At 38.4% G+C, this 18886-nt stretch overlaps 1 protein-coding gene across 1 annotated transcript in view; it reads left to right on the top strand.

Annotated features, from left to right (window-relative positions):
• Positions 1–1276: 1276 nt before the first annotated feature.
• Positions 1277–18886, top strand: part of tp53i11b (tumor protein p53 inducible protein 11b) — a 40346-nt gene continuing 22736 nt past the window's right edge. The window contains exon 1 of the mRNA XM_027008817.3: positions 1277–1404. The gene's annotated coding sequence lies outside the window, so the exon portion shown is untranslated. The remainder of the gene's footprint in view (positions 1405–18886) is intronic.

The raw sequence follows: 18886 nt of genomic DNA, 5'->3' as shown, positions 1-18886 counted from the left end.
ATTCATCATTTCCAAGCTTGTCATTGTTAAGATTCTCCTTTTATAAAATATTTTTGAAGGGAGGACCATCATTCTTTATAGAGTTCTAATGAAAGAGGTGATTTGACAGTCAGAGAGGTGGATGTCTGATCTCTAGTGGATCCCATTCTTTTCAATAAATTTACACCTCATTGAGGCACCTCATTTATAGCTTGCTGCACAAGCTATAAAATCTAAAGCGCAGAAGTGGTTCATATATTTAGCAGTTATTGAGAAATTGGCTCCTTCTCTTTACAAGAACTCATAGCAGCATTCACCTTTCCTGTTAATTGGTATTAGTTTTTATTTTCACATCTGCTTGCTGATGAGGTGCTCTCTTACCAAAACACCCAAAACAGTATGTTAGTACATAAAGGTTTATTGCCCATGTTCTGCAAATTAAACCTTTTAGACTAATGAATCTTCATTGATTGTGTGACTGCTGTTCCTGTGGTGTAAAGTGTCTCCTCCTGCATGAGATGAAGTGTGGAAGAGCATCCAAATCCACAACATGCCAGCGGTATTTTGTTTCTGTAATTGTTTAGATTTATAGAGCTTATACCTCTTTTTTCAAACTCAACTGACTGTAGATACATACTCTTTCTGACGTTTCATGCTATCAAAAACTGATGTTTAAATACTTGATGACACAGAGTTTCACCTTATCGCTTTCCCATTCTCTTCCTTGATGCTTTAATGCAATCTAAATTACACTGCAGAGCTACATAACTGACATATTACTGCCATCACTCTGTAGCTTCATCACTCTGTAGCATATTGCTGCCATAACTTCTTGATCTATTTTTGTTGTTTTCTTAAATGCATGTGGCTTTTTATCAGTTGGCTAAATATAGGAATAATAACAATTAAAAATAAATAAATAATGAAAATTTTTATTATTATTATTATTATTATTATTATTATTATTATTATTATGCTCCATTAAAGAATAGAATCTCAACAGTTGATTTTTTGTAATGTAAATGTATAAAAATTTCATATTATGTAACCGAATTGTGAGCTACTACATTATAATCTTTCAGCTTCGCCTAGTCGGAGACTGAAAAATAGTACCGGCGCCAATACCGGCCACGTTGACATTTCATGGTAATAGGCCTACTAGCATCTCAAGGGAACCAAGTGGTAAGAGCTATTACACATATTACGGTAAGAAACTTGCGTCTGTATTGTCTTTAGTACATTACGGTAAATTTATACTTCTGTTGGAGTCTTGCCCGTTTGCAAACGGAAAGAATATTGCGAGGTAAATTTCTCAATAGCATTCGCTAACGATCGTCCAAAATAAATAAATAAATAAATAAATAAATAAATAAAATACGCAGAGAAGGAAAACTGCCAGGATAGATCACTCTCTCCACAAAATCGGTAAGACATGTTTTTGCCAGTTTTACAAGGTGCATAATTTTGCATTTCATCTGTGTCACTTTGATCACGTAGTTAGACGAGAGTTTTCCCCCTAGTCTGTCTTATTTTGAGCTTCATTAGGAGTCAACGCAAGGTAGTCCGTTTTCTTATTCTTCTTGTTTTTTTAAACAACATTGAGTTTTGTGTGCCAGACGAGAAATTCAGTTTGATACTGAAATTGATCTATGCAAATTTATGTATTAAAAACTGATGCATTGGTCATAGAACTTACTGAACTGTCGGTACTTTTTTATTGTGCGCGCGTCACACAATACACGGCGGAACGTTAATGATTTAACGTCATGTAAGAAAAGTTGCCAATCAGGTCGTTAAAATATAACGAGGCGATCCGGAATGTAAGTTAAAAAAAAACCTGCTTTCGATCATGGGGTGTTTGTAATCTTTTATCACTATCATTACTGCATGGTTAGACAGCCTTGACTGTTTGGTTTCTGTGGGTACCGAGTGACAGTAGGTCTTTCTTCCCCGAAGAAACATCCTAGTACATTCTAGTATCCATTCGGCTGCTGCTTACACTTTTTATATGTGCATCTTATTGTTGTAGATTTTATGAAAAAGCGCGACATTTTCGTTTCTCTCCAGCCTTTCTTAACACAGTCAGTTCTGTTAGCTTCTAAAATTTATTTAGGGTTTAGCCATAAGTATCCTGTATGCTGCTGCGTTTTTCTAGCGCTTGATGGTATCATAATGGGTTTTCTTAAACTGAGTGTTATTTCCTAGGTTTGTTAAACCTTATTTACAAGAACACAAGTATCTTCTAGAGCATGGTCAGTCGCACTTGAAATGGATTTAAGAAACCTCGACTTTCAGTCATGAAATGTTTGAAAGGTAGGGTATGCCACAGAGCCTGCAGAGTTCTTGCATTTCTCAAGTCTCCACACTAATTCCTTCAGCTAAAGGCTACAAAGATTATGTTGACGTACACTCTCCACCCATTTATATAACCTGATTATATACTGGCCACTTTATCAGGTACACCTATGTTATAGTTGCATTTCACATGTGCACGATTACTTGTTACCACGCAATTCATGAAATACCTCATATTCCATTCACCGGAAATTAAAACAAGTGCCATACAGTAGCTAACACATGTGAAGCACAAGTATTTGGACATGAACTCGGCTTCATATCTGTAATTCTGCAGGAAATCAGTGAATCTTCTTGTATTCACACACTTCAGTTTTGTGTTGATGAAGGTAAAAAAAAAATGTTACTATTTAAAAACAAACAATTTTTTTTTTTACAAAGGTAAAAGCTTTCATACCATTTTTTTTCTTCCCCTATAGGAGGGTCAGTTCGATCTGATTACCCATAACATTTTCTTGGGCTTAAACAGCTAAAACACTCACTGAGCAGCTAATGCAAGCTGTTATCTTTTAGCCTATTCGTTATCACACACCAGGCTTGACTTGCATCTCGGCAAAGAGGCTAGTCCTCCTCAGCACCTACTTCAGGGGCTGACTTGTTTAATATCAAAGCATAATTATCACAGTAGTAGCTGCTACGTGTTCTCATCAGCCTCCTGCTAAGAGGCCAAGGAATGGAGGGAGGGTTATGTTAGCAAAAACGGAGAAGCAATTGGCTATCTTTGGACTCTGCTATACAGTGCAATTGAAAATCAGTGAAAGTTGCCTTTATTATAAAGATTGTCAGGCACTCCCTTAAAGTGCATATGGGAGGACAATGGAAACTATGTAAGGATGTATGGGACACGGGCATTAAAAAGAAAACTATAGTGCACTTCCTGCAAGGCTTAATATTTGGTCTGATATGCAGGGTTTGTGAGAACGCACTTACCAGGCACTCCGTGGCACATATCTGCAGTGCTTCTAGGCATTCAAGGTCCCACAGGCTGATTATGCACTCTCAGTTGGAGAGGCCAGGAGCTGATTCATTCCAAGAGATGTTTTCATGCAGGAGTGTGAACCATTTTCTTGAGTTCGTCATTTATCGCATCACTTGGGATGCTCGTTATTAGACTGAGTATTCACCTTGGTAAGGGTGTCCCTCGTGCATTCAGCATTGGACACAGAATTGTAATGGCTTCAATTATACAGAGCTCAGTTATTAGATGCCCCCACTCATCCAATTACTGTTGGTCAAGCTACTGGAGGGATGGAATCTGTTGTGCCTCTCCTTTTCCCATCCTCTGTCTTATCATGGGTAGATGTCTTATGTCGATGTTGAAACATAATTCTTATGACAAGTTTCAGTTGTTTCCAAATGCATGGATGCAACCTCCAAATTACAAAACACAATCATTATTTGTTTTAAAAGCCATATTCTTTAGGAAAGGAAATTTAAGGGTGTCTTACATTTAAGCATGACCTATTAAATGTCCCCTGTCATGCTTTACCAAAATGTAAGCCATATTGCAGTGGAAAATTATGGTTCAGTAGAGGAACCTGTGTTAGCTTCTTAGACATTTTCATCATTTTAATTTCATGTCTGAAGCAAATCTTGCAGGGATGATGGTAATGATGATTAGCATTAAGAGACACAGCTCTGCACTGGTTGCAAAGAGCACCACATTCTGGGCAGTGTGAGCAGATGGTGACCTGCTTTCTGTCCTGTCTTAATTCCTCATGGAGTTCATCAAATGTTCATCCTAGAAGCCCTCTGTTTTTCAGTAGAGTGACATACGCTAAACTGATTCTCATAGAATTCATACTATATCTAAGGTACTTTATCTAAGGCTCTCTTCAGCATTTGTCTGGAAACTGAAGTCTTCCTGGTGAGAATGGATTCCTGAGTATAACCTTGTGGTGTGTGTGAAACAAGTAGCATCTACATTCATGTCATATTTACTTTAGCAGGAACATAACAAGATGCGATTCAGTGCTGGATTGCTCTTCGACGCTGGATTGGTGTTCACTGCCAAATTACACTTCAGTATTCTTCACTTCTGGATTACTCTTCAATGCTGCATTATTTTTTGATCATTAACAGTAGTTGTGAATCAGTGGTGGCTTATTCTTGAATGTGTGTCTGAGTGTGTATGCGTGAACACACGCACGCACACACACACATGCATACATACGCATTCATTCAGGACGACATTAGATTTGTTGTTTTTGCAATGGTTATATAATTATTTCTCAGTCTATTTATGGCTTCTGTAAGGCAAAAGTCAGTATTTATTGTGAACTCCCTTGGTATTAAGTACATCTTGAACACTTTTTGGGAGACTATCCTGAAGTTTTCTGAGGTAATCTTGTGTTACCATTCCATTCAGGTTTAAGAAAGCCAGGTTCCTGCTATTGCTCAAGTGTAAGGAGAGGTCAATAATAAATGCTTGTCACTGTAGCCTATATAATTAATTCGTTTTTTTTCTTCTGATGTTTTTCTGTTTTTAATGCTGCATACAAATTTCCTGTATTTTCTGGCTGAAGAAGCTAACTGCACTCCATGAGCACCTGGCAGCATATATGAACAAGCTGCTAATGGATGGATTCCACCCTGAAACGTTAACTGAGGCCTGGACAGTCCTGATCCTGAAGGACCTTCAGAAAGGGGCAGTTCCTTCCAAGTATCGGCCGATAACCTGCCTCTGCAAAATATGGACGCTCCTGCCAAGCATCACATGACTCAATAAATTGAGTGAGCCCAGAAAGGCATTGGCAAGAATACCAGAGGAGACGAGCAGCAGCTTCTGGTGGATGAAACGGTCACTTGAGACTGTAGGATCAGCCAGACCAACCTGTGCACCACCTGGATTGACTATGAGAATGTTTATGATTCAGTGCCCCACACATGGATCCTGGAATGCTTGAGGCTGTATAACATCAACAGGACTCAAAGGGCCTTCATTAAGAACTAAATGGTGCTGTGGAAGGCAACCCTAGAGTGCAACTTCAAACCAATAGCATGAGTCACCATCAAATATGGGATTTACCACAGAGATGCCCTTTCCCTGCTGCTCTTCTACATAGGCCTGAACTCCCTGAGATCACCAAGACTGGCTATGGATACCGGCTATGGAATGGCAACCATCATTTACAATTACATTTATGGCATTTAGCAGACGCTCATGCACTGACTTACAAAAGTGCTTTGTCATTTACTCATAGAATATCCTAGTACAGTAGGTTAGAGTCCAACATACCAGTGCACTAGAATACTGTAGAATACAGGGATCAATGCTGTTACCTAGAAAGACCTTATGTATTTTGTACATCTTAAACAATGAGCCATCAGCCACCTCCTCTACATGGATGACATCAAGCTGAATACATGAAGTGCATGAGACATCCACTCACTAATGCATCTGAACAGGATATACAGTAATGACATCGGAATGTCATTCGGACTGGATAAGTGTCAGATGGTTACGAGGAGAGGAAAGGTAGCCAGAACTGGGTAGATCATACTACCAGAAGGTAACATAGAAGATGTTGAGGACAGCTGTAAGTACCTTGAAATCCCACAGGCAAATGGGAATCATGAAGAGGCCAGAAGGAAAGCAGCTACAGCCAAATACCTACAAAGAGTGAGGCAAGTCTTGAGAAGAATGGGAAGAACAAGGTCTGGGCTATCAACACCTATGCTCTACTAGTCACCAGATTCCCCGCTGGCATAATAAGTTAGCTAAAGGGGGAGATAGAAGCCACTGACATCAAGATAAGGAAACTCCTCACAGTACGTGGGGGATTTAATCCCACATCTAGCACTCTGTACACTAAGCAGAAGGAGGGGGTGAGGACTAGTGGGTGTCAGAGCCACTATCCAGGATGAAACAACCAAGATCCAGAAGTACACTAGGAAATTGGCATCAAGTGAAGAAGTGCTTAGTGAGTACCTTAGACAGCAAAACCCAAGGAGGATGGGAATGAGGAGGAGCGGGAACCATCATGGGAGGATAAATCTCTGCATGGTATGTATCACCAGCAAATATTGGAAGTGGCTTATATTAAGATATCTTGCCACTGGCTGGAAAAGGCTGGATTGAAAGACAGCACGGAGGCACTAATCATGGCAGCACATGAACAATCTCTTAATAATGAACAAGTTCAATAGAAGCTGGGATCTGCCACACCAGACAGGACGTCAGATGCAGGCAGTGCAAAGATGCTCCTGAGACAATCCAGTACATAACAGCAGGATGCAAGATGCTAGCAGGCAGAGCGTACATGGAACACCATAACCAAGTGGCTGGCATAGTATACAGAAACATTTGTGCCAAGGTCAAAGCGGGATACTCCAATATACCAAAGGTGTTGGAGAATGACCAAGCTAAGATCATATGGGACTTAACAGAATAACAAAATGGCAATGGTTAACCAACTGGACATAGTAGTGATGGAGAGACATCAGAAGATGGCTGTAGTGATTGATGTATAGAGCCCAAGTGATGGCAACATAAGGAACAAGAAAAGCTCAAGAAATAACCAGCAGCAGAAAGCTAGAAAAAATATAAGGAGAAGGCAACAGTGGTAGTTGGAGCACTAGGGGCTGTGACCCCCAAGCTGGGAGAGTGACTCCATCAGGTCCCAGGAACAACATCTGAGATATCTGTCCAAAATAGAGCAGTACTGGAAATATTTTAGATATTTTTTAAAATAATTTTTTTTGTTTTTTTTAAATCATAAGCAGTGTATTTTCTACTCGAAACATAGACAGAATAGTTTAAACTAATTGCTTGGCCCCTGCTTAATCACCAGCTTTGTGAGCTTTGATCTTGCCCTTATTCGGTTTACAGAGCTCAGGCAGAGAGCAGGGTGGAGGAGCTGGAAGCTGGAAGCTATATATCTCTGTAGTTTCCAGTTTAATTTCCTATGCTGTTTGTGTGTCAGCAGGGCACCACTCTGCCTCAATGTGGAGCAGATGTCCTCCCCTGGATTTCTTGGGCTAGATTACAATCCCTAGGTAGTGCAGGCACTATTAAAACTGCATTTTGCTTGCTTGAAAACATTGCAATCGCATTCGTAAGTATAGGTGCTAGCAAAAATACACATCATCTGGTTTTCACCAGATTGTGGAGACCTTTTAACATTACAATTAGAAAAATTACTTGTAGTATGATTGACTAAATCAACTTTATATTTTACTTATGTGTTTATTTAGTAAATCTTTTGTTTGGATAAAGATGGATTCAAGATGAAGGCTGAGGCCTAAAAAACTCACATGTTCCTCCAAACCAAAATGTTAATCCATAAAGGAAAACATTTCTGTGTATAAGGCTAATGCCTAACCATTCTTTATAAATATACTGTTGCAGTGATGTGTAATTTAAGAAACTTTTTTTAATCTGATCTGTTGGCAGAGGGTCTTCTTCCCATTTCTCCATACGCTGGTGGAACCCTTCTCTTTCCTGTTTATCCATACAGTAAGCTTGGAGGAATGCAGTCAGTTTCCTGACACAGTTTACACATACATCCTTGTAAAGATCACAAAGTGCTGTTGACCAACCAAGCTACATCTGTAGCCTGTTTTAGGTGTGAAAGTCCTGAGGAATAGAAAGAACCATGTCACACATTCTCTCTCTGTTGATTTATTATTATTATTTTTTTTATTAAAAAAAAAATAATTTCCTCAATGGAGTTGGACATTTCTCTGGACAAATAGCCACGGAGCAGTATTTATCTATCTATTTATTTATTTATTTATTAGAACAATTTCACTGGCCAGTTTAAATCTAGGGATTGTAACATGTCTCTTCAGTCAGTGGTATCGGTAATTCATACACTCCCTGAGCCCTAACTTTTCATCTCTCTTGAATACTCCTCCTGAGCATTCAGTATGCCAGAAGTCTATCAGCATTAATGTCTTCCACCAGTGTGGTCTTTCTCACTTGAATGAGACAATGTATATACCTCAGTATGCTAAACATAAAAGCCTTACTCTGACCTATAATGTTTTTTTTTGTTTTTTTTTAAATGCATTTATTTCAACTGTCTTTTAACAATTGTAGCACATCTGAATAAATTGGAGGAAATCTGAACATAAGTATGTGAATGTAGCCTAACAAGCAGTCCACATGTTACTATGTACCTTCAAATCAACTAGTTACAAAGTTACATTATTTATTCATATTTAAACTTTTGGGCAAAAGACCATTTATTTAACAGAAAAGATGTGAGCTATGTAAATGAGGAAAGGGAGGCAAAACACTGAGAGTTCTAAAGGAGAGTCCTAAATGAAAGACACCTGCATGCATCTGACGGGGATGGTGAGGGCTTCTAGGCCTACTTTAGGCTGCTTCTGAAGGGCTTTGATTTACAGACTTTCCTCTTGCTGCTTTAACCTCATCCATGTATTCCATGCTCATGAAAGACTGATAAAATTTTAATGAATTGAGAGGCATTAAGGGGTCCTATACATTTTGATTTTTTTGCACCATAAGGTTTCTCTCTGTGTAAGAAAATGAGTATTTCTTAAGTTGCCCTTGGAAATGTTCCTTTCTGTTAATGTAATTTTAAATAATATATATATCCTATATATATATAATATATCCTATACCTTGGGGGAGCATGGTGTGTGTTATGCCATGCCATGCCATGCCATGCCATTACAATCAGTGACTTTATTGAATCATATTAGTGCATTTTTTCATTTTGATTTATTTTACTGTGTAGACAGCAAAGTGCTCCCAGAAAAATGAATTTGATTTGAAACAATTTTAACCTAAAATGCGTCTTACTTAAGAGTTTTTGGTTGAATGTAGATAGTTTGTAGCTAATGTGACTGCCTTGCTACTTGCCCTATCCAAAAAAGTTGATTCATATTAAAAAAAATGATAGCTACTAATAAAAAGGTTGGGCTGTGTGGATCCACTTGTGGAAAACTATATCACAATGAGCACATAGACACGTGCAAACATTCATGTACACATATGTACACACCTCACCTGTTAACTTCAAAGAAAATCATTGTGTATATGATTTTATTATACAAATGAGTAGAACTAGATGCAATGCAACCATTATACTCAAGTTGTGCTCTTATGCAGCTGTTCCGTTATTACACACACCTACGGTTCTTGCTTCCATTTTTTTTTTTCTGGCCCAGTATTTGTAATGGCATAATCATGCATGGCATAAGTTAACTGTTAGCTTTACCACCAAGAATCTTTTCACTCCTCTAGCTTCCCATTTGACTGAAGCATAGTCCAGAAAGTGGCAATTGTTTAATCCTTCACAAAAACGCATATAAAGTTCCTTTTAAAAGGCAAGAAATTGCAGTGCAGCCATATGTACCTTTAGACCTTCTACTTAAAACAAAGACACATAATATACTGACTGTAAGGGTTTTGTTGTTTTTGTGTTGTAATTTACAGATAGTAGGGACATTCTGCATCAGTTCTAAACAGTTCCAAAAAAAGTGACATGAAGACCAGCTGTTATCTAAAACATGTTCTGCATAAACATAAAATATACAGAGTTGTCTTTAAATATTGACAGTTCCCATTTTTGAAGACATGGTTTATCTTGGTTTTTGAAGCCTTTAGTACTTGCCCCATTGCACCAACATGTTGCTGAAGAGTGACACTGTCTTTGTAATACTTCAGCTCATCTTCAGGTCTCTTTGTATGTCTAGGTGAATGCTCACATTCCATATTTAAAGAAAATACTCATAAGGCCACTCAGTGAACACTGGTAGCTAATAGGGGTGGTAATGTTGCTCATCTCGCAAATAACATGGAGAAAGGAGATACGGAAATGCACTGTAGACCTTCTGCACACTGTTTCAAAGCAAGTCTGCCTCCTCTTTGGATACAACATTTCCCTGATGGGATCCCAGAGGAGAATCTGCTGTTTGAATCTGAACTCTGCAGAACTCAGATTATGTAATGTAATCTCCAACCCTCCACTCCCCCAAATACAGAATGGCTGAGAATATTCATGCAGAAGCAGGAAACTCCAGAAGTCCTACAGTCATCCTTCTGAGGAATAACTAGATGTGTTGGTGTGTACAGATTTGCTAAGGCTGTTAAGTGTACAAGAAAAGGTACTGTGTACATTCTAATGTAAAGCCATTTTGAATTATATCAGATTGTACTGGCCAGGGAAACTGAAATCTTTCTGATTTCAATTTATTGCACTGTAAGTAACAAGGGACCAATTGCATCTCTGTGTGCGCATGTGCGTCTGTGAGTGTGAGTGTGTGTATGTGTGTTAGGAAGTAAGGTCATGATAGAATAGAACTGGTCAATATGCCAATATGCCAGATTTTCAGTCTGAGCTGGAGAAGCTTGTCCACAGCTGCTACAGGAGTACAAATATCATTGGAGACAAATGCATTTAGCTGTAATTAATACATTTAGTAATGGTATAGGATAATTAAAGCCTTAACAGTGAAGCGTACAATTTCCTTCTGGATCAATAAAGTGTTATCATACCAAAACTTAGAGAACATACTAGCCCATTACCTGTTTAAAAATGTTTATATAATAAAAAGCTGCTTTTAATTAATCAAATTCTTATCCTAGTCAACTAGGAGACTTGACAAAGAAAGCATAGCTACCATTGTACATTGTTCAATATCTCTTGTGCTATACAAGTAATATACAATTACTAAATCTATTACACCGGACGACAGAATTTTAACTTTTTTTTTTTTTAATAAAAAAAAGACTATAGCCCCCCTCAGCCCCATTCAAATCTGGTCATATTCAGACTACAGAACCCCTGCTAACCGGATATTATGTGTAGCATTCCATTCTCAACATGGCATTATCACTGACATGGTAGTGGCATTGTTGTTCCTAGAAGTTGGGTGTTCCCAAAAGCCTGTCTTTGCTTATAAGGATTTGGTGTATTTCTTTTCCTCAGTAGGTGTTTATTATTGGCGGTTTTGTAAATTTAGATTTGTATCACTATGCTGCCTCCTTCTAACTGTGGTGTGAGCTGCAAGGTTCAGAAAGACTCTCTGAATGACAGTCCAATGGATATGATATCTTGTTTGCTCAGGCCTCCAGTGGTATGTCTGATATGAATAAGATAAATACAGAGCAACTGTATTTGCTTCTGCTGAAATGCTAGAAAACATTGCTGCCTCCTTTAGGAAAGCAGGACGGGGCTTTGAATTGGAAATTATATGCTCTTTGCGCAGTAGGCAAAGGATGCTTGCACTTGCCAAGAACCCTTTCTAGAATAAGAACAAGGCAGATTGTCTTGGAGCCACGTCTTTGACCTTTATCAAGCAATTAATCACTCTGCTGAGGAGTGCCCCCAGGTGACAGGCATCCCACTGCTTTGTTGTCTGTCAACCATGTGGCTGCTTAGTAACCAGGTAGAATGACAGTGAGTGCAGGGACGGATGATGGTACAGTGAGTTGTGAAATTGACATGGAGGTTGTGAATAAAACAACTTGGTTGTTGGATTAGCAAGGACCAGAACTCTAAATTGCAGATACCCATGTGACTTTCACACCACACAGAGGGTGTTCAATGCATTATGTGATATTATTCTGTTTCTCAGTACTCGCATGTTGTTGGCTTTGTGGATTTTTGAGAAACAGGAATATTACTAGCCCGACTAATTCATATATTGAAAAGACCATGTGTGAAATGTTTTTTGTTTTTGTTTTTAACTTGCAGTTCTAATCTGGAAGTTCCCAAAGTCTTGATAAGACTCACTCAGTTCTTTTTCTCTGGGTGACTGCCGAGACAAAAAGAGTCCTCATAGTAGGACAAACATGCACAGTCATCAGAAATGGGACATTTCTCAGCCTGCTTGTGATGGGCTGTCTGTCAGTGATCCTGCAGGGAAGGCGGGTGATGGTGGCAATGATAATTTTCCCAGTGGTGTGAGGTATAATGTCATCTAGACTCCAGGGACCTACTGTCACTCACTTTAAACCACAGCAGCTGTATTAATCACTTGCTGCAGCGCAAGATAAGACCTCTCAGGCAGTCGCCACACTCACAAGAGTCATCTGATTGTGGCAATTCCTTTCAATTTTGCTGGGAATATGACAAAGAGAATTGTTAGATAGTTTTCTCTTTTCTTGGATCCAACATGGTTTATTAAACTAATAAAAAGATAATTATATCATGAGTACAATCAGATTTGTTCCAGAAAGCCCAAACTCTAGAAGGATTGTAATAAGATAGACTATGATAGGATTACAGTCATTCACTCTGATCAGCCTTCTTCAATCATTTTTGATAGTTTGTGTTAGGAATTTGTGAAAAGAAAATCCAATTTTACAGCTGTTTATAGTGGTTTCTTGCAAAAGCTGTTCTCCTGAGTGGTCCTCAAGCTGGCTGCCTTACTTTAACTCTTTAACTAGGGGGTCTTACTGGTAATGTGTTTTCTTTAGAGCATGTAATCTGCATGTTCATGTTGTGGATGTAGCTGATGATGGTCAATACCTTTCTGCTGGTTGTTGCTCTTGTTGGATAAATGGTGGCATGCCATATTGTTGGATGTCTGTTTGTTTGTTTTTTTGTTTTTTTTTTAAAGAATTCATTATTCCCTCATCTGCACTCATCTCCAGTGCATTATAGAAACCCAGCCTGTGTTAATCATAGTCATGACTGAGAGATATCAAACCTAATATAGCTACTCAGATACTATTTTTATGAAAGAAAAAAAAAATTTATATAGATAGATTCTATTCTATATTCTATACATGCCATCTTTCTATATTATTTCTTAGTATATTGGATAAATCGTTAGGATCCTTATTAGATCAGCAAAAACATTCAAAAATATTGAGTTTAATCTTGTCAGAAAAATGTAAGGCAAGTCTAACTTCCAGTTTAAGGTGAAAATGCACATATTCTGTATTTTTAAATTGTTCTCTGATGTCTATATACATTTTCTATGATTAAAATTGGAGTTTGGTGTCACGGCACAGCCCCCACAACTGCGACCCCTGTGTGTGTGTGTGTGTGTGTGTGTGTGTGTGTGTGTTTGTGTCACGCCCCTCCCTTGTTAGTTGGTTGTGTGATACACCTGTCCCTTGTTAGTCATCATTTAACATCTATCTTTATAGTAGCATAAAGTTACGAGCCATATAGTAATGCTTGTAGTAGTGTTTATCGCGTGGTGCGGTTTTTTTTGTTGTTTTTTTTTTTGTCTCATTTATACGTAGTGTCACTGTTTTGTGTTTTGCTTTCCATTTTGTACATGCTAATAAATGTCTGTATGTGATGAACAAGGCTAGTCTGTGCATCCTGCCTCGCCTCCCTAACGTGGTTGGGACAAAAATTGCCCACACGTGGTTTTACATGCCCATTCTCAAATGCTGTGATTTGGCCCTACAAGTCAAAACCAATTGTTAGTTAACTGTGAACCAGAGGTTAACCATTGAGCGTTTAGGCATCAAGCTGTATATGCTTGAGTCTGCACTGGAGGACCTTTCAGTTCTCAACAAATAACTTGTATTGTAAACTCATGTGACAACATGGGCTATTTCTTTGAAAGAGGATCAGGAAGGAAAATTAACATTCAATTCGTTATACTATTAAATACCTAGCCAGTTACTTAGAGCTAGCTAGTAGTTAACCTTACCTATAGTAGCTGCTTGTTTTCAGTCTCAACAGCACCACAAAATAAACTTGTTAGCTCACTACAAAATATTTGAAAAAAAGATATTCTGGCTTCCATCAACAAAAAGTGGACAAAATCACATTGCATGGCCAGTTAGCCACTTACAGGTCAGGCCTCTGATGCCACTTGTCAGAGCTGAACTAGGAAATCCCACCATTGACCACCAGAGGTCTTCATTCAGAGTTCTGAACGTCCCTATGGATAGTAATCATACTCACCTCACCTACTCACTGCTCTACCATAGTCCACTGAATAATACCCATGTCAACATCCAACCATTGTGAAGCATTGCCAGTCTACCTCTAGTCTGCATACCAAGCAGTTGTTTTCTCTGGATCTCTCTGTGTATGACCCTCTGTTTAATCTTTGTGTTTGTTGACTGTCATCCCCTTTGGTACTGCTTCCTATCATGTTTCTGGTTATCAAATCTTGCCTGCCCAGGTTTCAGTATACTGCCTCTGTCTCTTTTTACCTTTTGTCAGTAAGGTTCACCTGCAAATGGATCCCACCTCTGTATAAGTATCTTCTTTGTTACACCAATGAAGTTGGAACTGTCCCTCTTTTCAGTGTCAAAGGCTGAGCAAAGCCTTCCAATATGGTTTGAGAAACTGTTCAGAGTGAAATGTGCAGCGTAAACTAACAAATTGTTTGGGATCGTGTTATGAACGTCATTCATGCTCGTTGCTCTGTTGTTATTGTTTTCTTCTTCACAATACCTGCAGAACTGGAAGTTTTGCCTGTGCAGGTCCATTTTAATATTACCTGGGGTAGCACATGGACTGGTGTATGCAAATTTTAGAGGTATAAATATGAATCAGTCAAAACGGCATTTTTGACGACATTACAATTTTGACGACATTACAATTATAACATTGTAAAGGTGTTGATCTTAGAAAGGCTTTTGGGTCCTACTAAAATGTCAAAAGGTCATTCACTCAGAAGTGCATTTTGATCATGGAGCACCTGTTTTACTAAGATGCAGACTCAGCCACAGACACACACATAGAGTGCATTTACATGCATTTAATAATCCGATCACAATCGGATTTCTCCAGCTATCTGATTATTCAAGTGGTCATATAAACAGCATACTCCTATTTCTTAGACTGGGATATGGCCTAGAAATCAAATTAAGAAATCCAATAAAGAGAGATGGATTTTAGCTCAGTAATCTGATTTCTCCGAACATGTATACCATTACTCATATTTGTTTCAGATTTCTCAATCTGTGCTTGCATGCAAACGCAACCAGATAGAACGTAGAGTTGTCTCAGAAGCAGCTAGCAGAATTAAATGCAGCACCCACTCTTTGGGGGGGTGGGGGGGAGCTTGTATCTGTCTTTGCATCAATATAGGGAAGGCTGTAAAAAGGGCAGCATTGCACACTATATTAATTACCATAAAAAAATTTGATAACCAAATAACCCCCCCCTCCCCAATATCCATATTTGCTGCTAAAGTGAATCCATGTCTGAGATTATTGTCTTGTTGCATAGTAGAAATCCAGTAATTCCTGGAGTTTTCCCATTATCTGAATATCCAAGTACATGCAAACGCGTTGATCGGATTACTGGCAAAATCTGATTTCTGCAGTTAACGGATTATTAAGTGCATATAAATGCACTCATTGATGTAAAGTCTGGCAAATGTGAGACTAATTGAGCTGTTACTTTTAGTGTATCACTATCTGTCAGTTAACATGTACCTATCTATCAAGGGTACTGTGCAAAAATAGATATTCTTACCCTAATCCTGGAATATTGTGTTTGCTATTTAATATTACTTGTATATGGAAATCCAATTTCTGCATATTATTATCGAGTATGAAAAAGTTGAACTGAAGGAGATGTTTTTATAGTTTTTCTGAATTATTTGAAAAGTATCTGCCACATTGTTTGAATCAAGTGTTTTGGCTAAAACAGCAAAACCTTTTGTGCATCAGACTTTTGATTTAATCATTAGCTTTTCAACATGCATTTTATTGGCCATTTCATTTTAACATATTTATTTTTATTTGCATTTGGCCCTCAGACTGTGTGTGCACACTGGCAAGTAGCTCTCCTGTAGTGTTGTACTGTGTGGGGGCATACTCAGCTGGTGTCCAGGACTTTTCCAATCTTTGGCCTGTCACTCATAGTAAGCTCCTGGGACAGACCATAACATGGCTTAAATACTCTGATCCTATACAGCAAGCCCAACACAGGAAAACTCTGATCCTATACAGTAGGCCCAGCCCATCTGATGTGTCCAATCCTCTAGTGCCAGTTCACTTAAATGATAAATGTGTGCACAAGCTTACTTGTTTTGAGTTGCTACTAACAGCTCAGCTTCCAAACTTCACTTCAGTGGAACGTCTGGGCATTATTCCTACATTGGCCATTTAAATCACTGGTGAAAAAAAGCTCTGTAATACGTTTTGTAACATAGCCACTGAAAATAATTCTGGATGCTTATGTTTCTAGAATAGCGATGATTGAACTATTATGGAATAATTATATTTTATTGATTTATCAACATGACCTCTTGAACTGTAAACATTACCCGATTAAACAAATGTTATCAGTATTTAAACCATGCAGTAAATAAGCAGTAAACACATTGTGAGGAAGAAGACAGGTTAAATTACATTGTTGTCTTGTGATCATGGAAAAGAGTCCTCTGATCTCCTCTGAACAGCTGTTACACAGAAAACCAGTAAACCACTAAACCAGAGGCCGAGCCTGTCATGCCTGTTCTGGTGAGCTTCATAATGAGAGATCAGAGATTGATCTCTGAACACCGAAGACATATTGCTTTGGACTAGAATTAGATTTATTATAATTTTTTAAATAGTGTTGTGTAGTTTATTATTATGCATTCGTTTCAGATAATAGAAATTAATTTTACTTTATGTGTACTAAAACAAAACAATAACTTGAAGTGAGGAATTTTCACATAGGCCATGGGAGTATGCTGTGCTTCTTTGCTTTTGCTGACATTTGTAGTAGTGGTAGGCAGCAGGTTAAAATGCTTTCTATAATCATAGATCATCATGGTCAGACAAAAGAGGCTAGGATGTGGAGTGCAATAAAATGGTAGTTTACTATTTTGATATTGTGTTAAGGGCAATCACATATACTTAGCAAATATTTTTGTGTTTATTTTTAACCAGTAGGGAATGTCCTTTTTTCCTTTGCTGTTTGCTGATTGTCTTTTTAGTTCTTTAGTCTTTTAAAGTGCTGATTCGCTGACCCTCCTTGTTTTGTTTGTGTTTATTTGGGACTGTTTAATAACTTTCAAAAGTATATTCTTTAGATTTTAAAATAGCAAAGTATTTCTTTTTCTTTTTTCTAATTTTGATAGTATTTGCTCCTGGGTTACTGTGCATGTATATATACACACACACACACACACACACACACACACACACACACACACACACACACACACACACATACCTCCATGTGATAAGGCAGGTCCATAAATAAATAAGTAAGTAAATAAATAAATATGTGTGTGTGTATATATGTGTGTGTGTGTGTGTGTGTGTGTGTGTGTGTGTGTGTGTGTGTGTGTGTGTGTGTGTACCTCCATGTGGTAAGGCAGGTCTATAAATTATATATATATATATATATATATATATATATATATATATATATATATATATATATATATATATATATATATATATATGACACACATATACTGTATAAAATGTGAATACTGTACTATCAGCCACCTCTTGTATATGAATAACATCAAGCTATACACTGAAAGGGAAAGGGACATTCACAACCATCTGACCAGGATCTACAGCAAGAGCACAGGAATGTCATTTGGGCAGGAAAAATGTGGTTGACTGATGTTAAAAAGAGGAAGCGGGCAGATGGACATAGTTCAGTTCCCCCCATCACAAGGCTGATTAACAGAGCTGGAAGATAATAACTAGCTACAAATAACTAGGGAATCTGCAGCCACACAGGAACCATAAGACAGAAATGAGGATAGCAACATCTAAGTACCTCCATAGGGTAAAGCAGGTCTTCATGTGCCAGATGAATGGGGAATAATATGTGAGCACTGCCAGTCATCAGATACCCAGCAGGCACAACAAGCTGGCAAAGAGAAGAGCTGGAAGCTGTTGATGTAAAGAAAACTCCTCACAGTACATTGGACACTCCGCCCAAGATCCAACATCCAAAGACTGTACCCCAGCCAGAAAGAGGGAGGAAGGGGCCTACAAAGTGTAAGATCCACTGTCCAAGTTAAGACGTGCAACATCTATATATACATCCAAGACATGGCTTCCAAGGCTGAGCTGATGAGGGAATGCCTCAGACATATGGGGGACATGGTCACCATGGAAGCAGAGGAGGTGCCTTAGAAGGATAAACCTCTCCATGGAATGTAACACCAACAGATAGCAGAGGTGGTTGATGTAAGACAATCCTACCAATGGCTTGAAAAAGTAGAACTGGAGGACAACAATGAGGTCAAGCAGTAGCTCAGTCGAAGCAAGGGTGTATTACACTATCCAGAACCCAATGTGCAAGATGCTGGCAGGGAAAGCATGTGTCAGTGATTATATAAATAAACATATGCAAGGCATATGACCTGGACACTCCAAGTCCTGAATGTAGAATCCATAGAGCGTGGTGAAGAAACAAGTCTGAGATCCTGTGGGACCTCCAGATCCAGACACATAAGTGTTATGAACAAGTCTTGGCTTTGAGCCATAACATAATGGAGGTGTATTGCTAGATTAACTGTATGACTAACAATGGCTAAAGCTAAGGTTAAGTGGGATGAAGAGAGAAAAGAGAAATTGAATAGACACAGACACTGAAAATGGGAACACTACACAGATCAACAAGCACACATCAATGTTAACTAAGTTTTACCAGCTACTGAAAAAAAATATAAACAAGACAGCCACTTCCCT

Source organism: Electrophorus electricus, chromosome 6 (genome assembly GCF_041902795.1).
Source record: "Electrophorus electricus isolate QZ-2024a chromosome 6, ASM4190279v1, whole genome shotgun sequence".
In the NCBI taxonomy this organism is placed as follows: Eukaryota; Metazoa; Chordata; class Actinopteri; order Gymnotiformes; family Gymnotidae; genus Electrophorus; species Electrophorus electricus.
The sequence above is the reverse complement of the archived record's forward strand: the minus strand, read 5'-3'. Positions and strand labels throughout refer to the sequence as shown.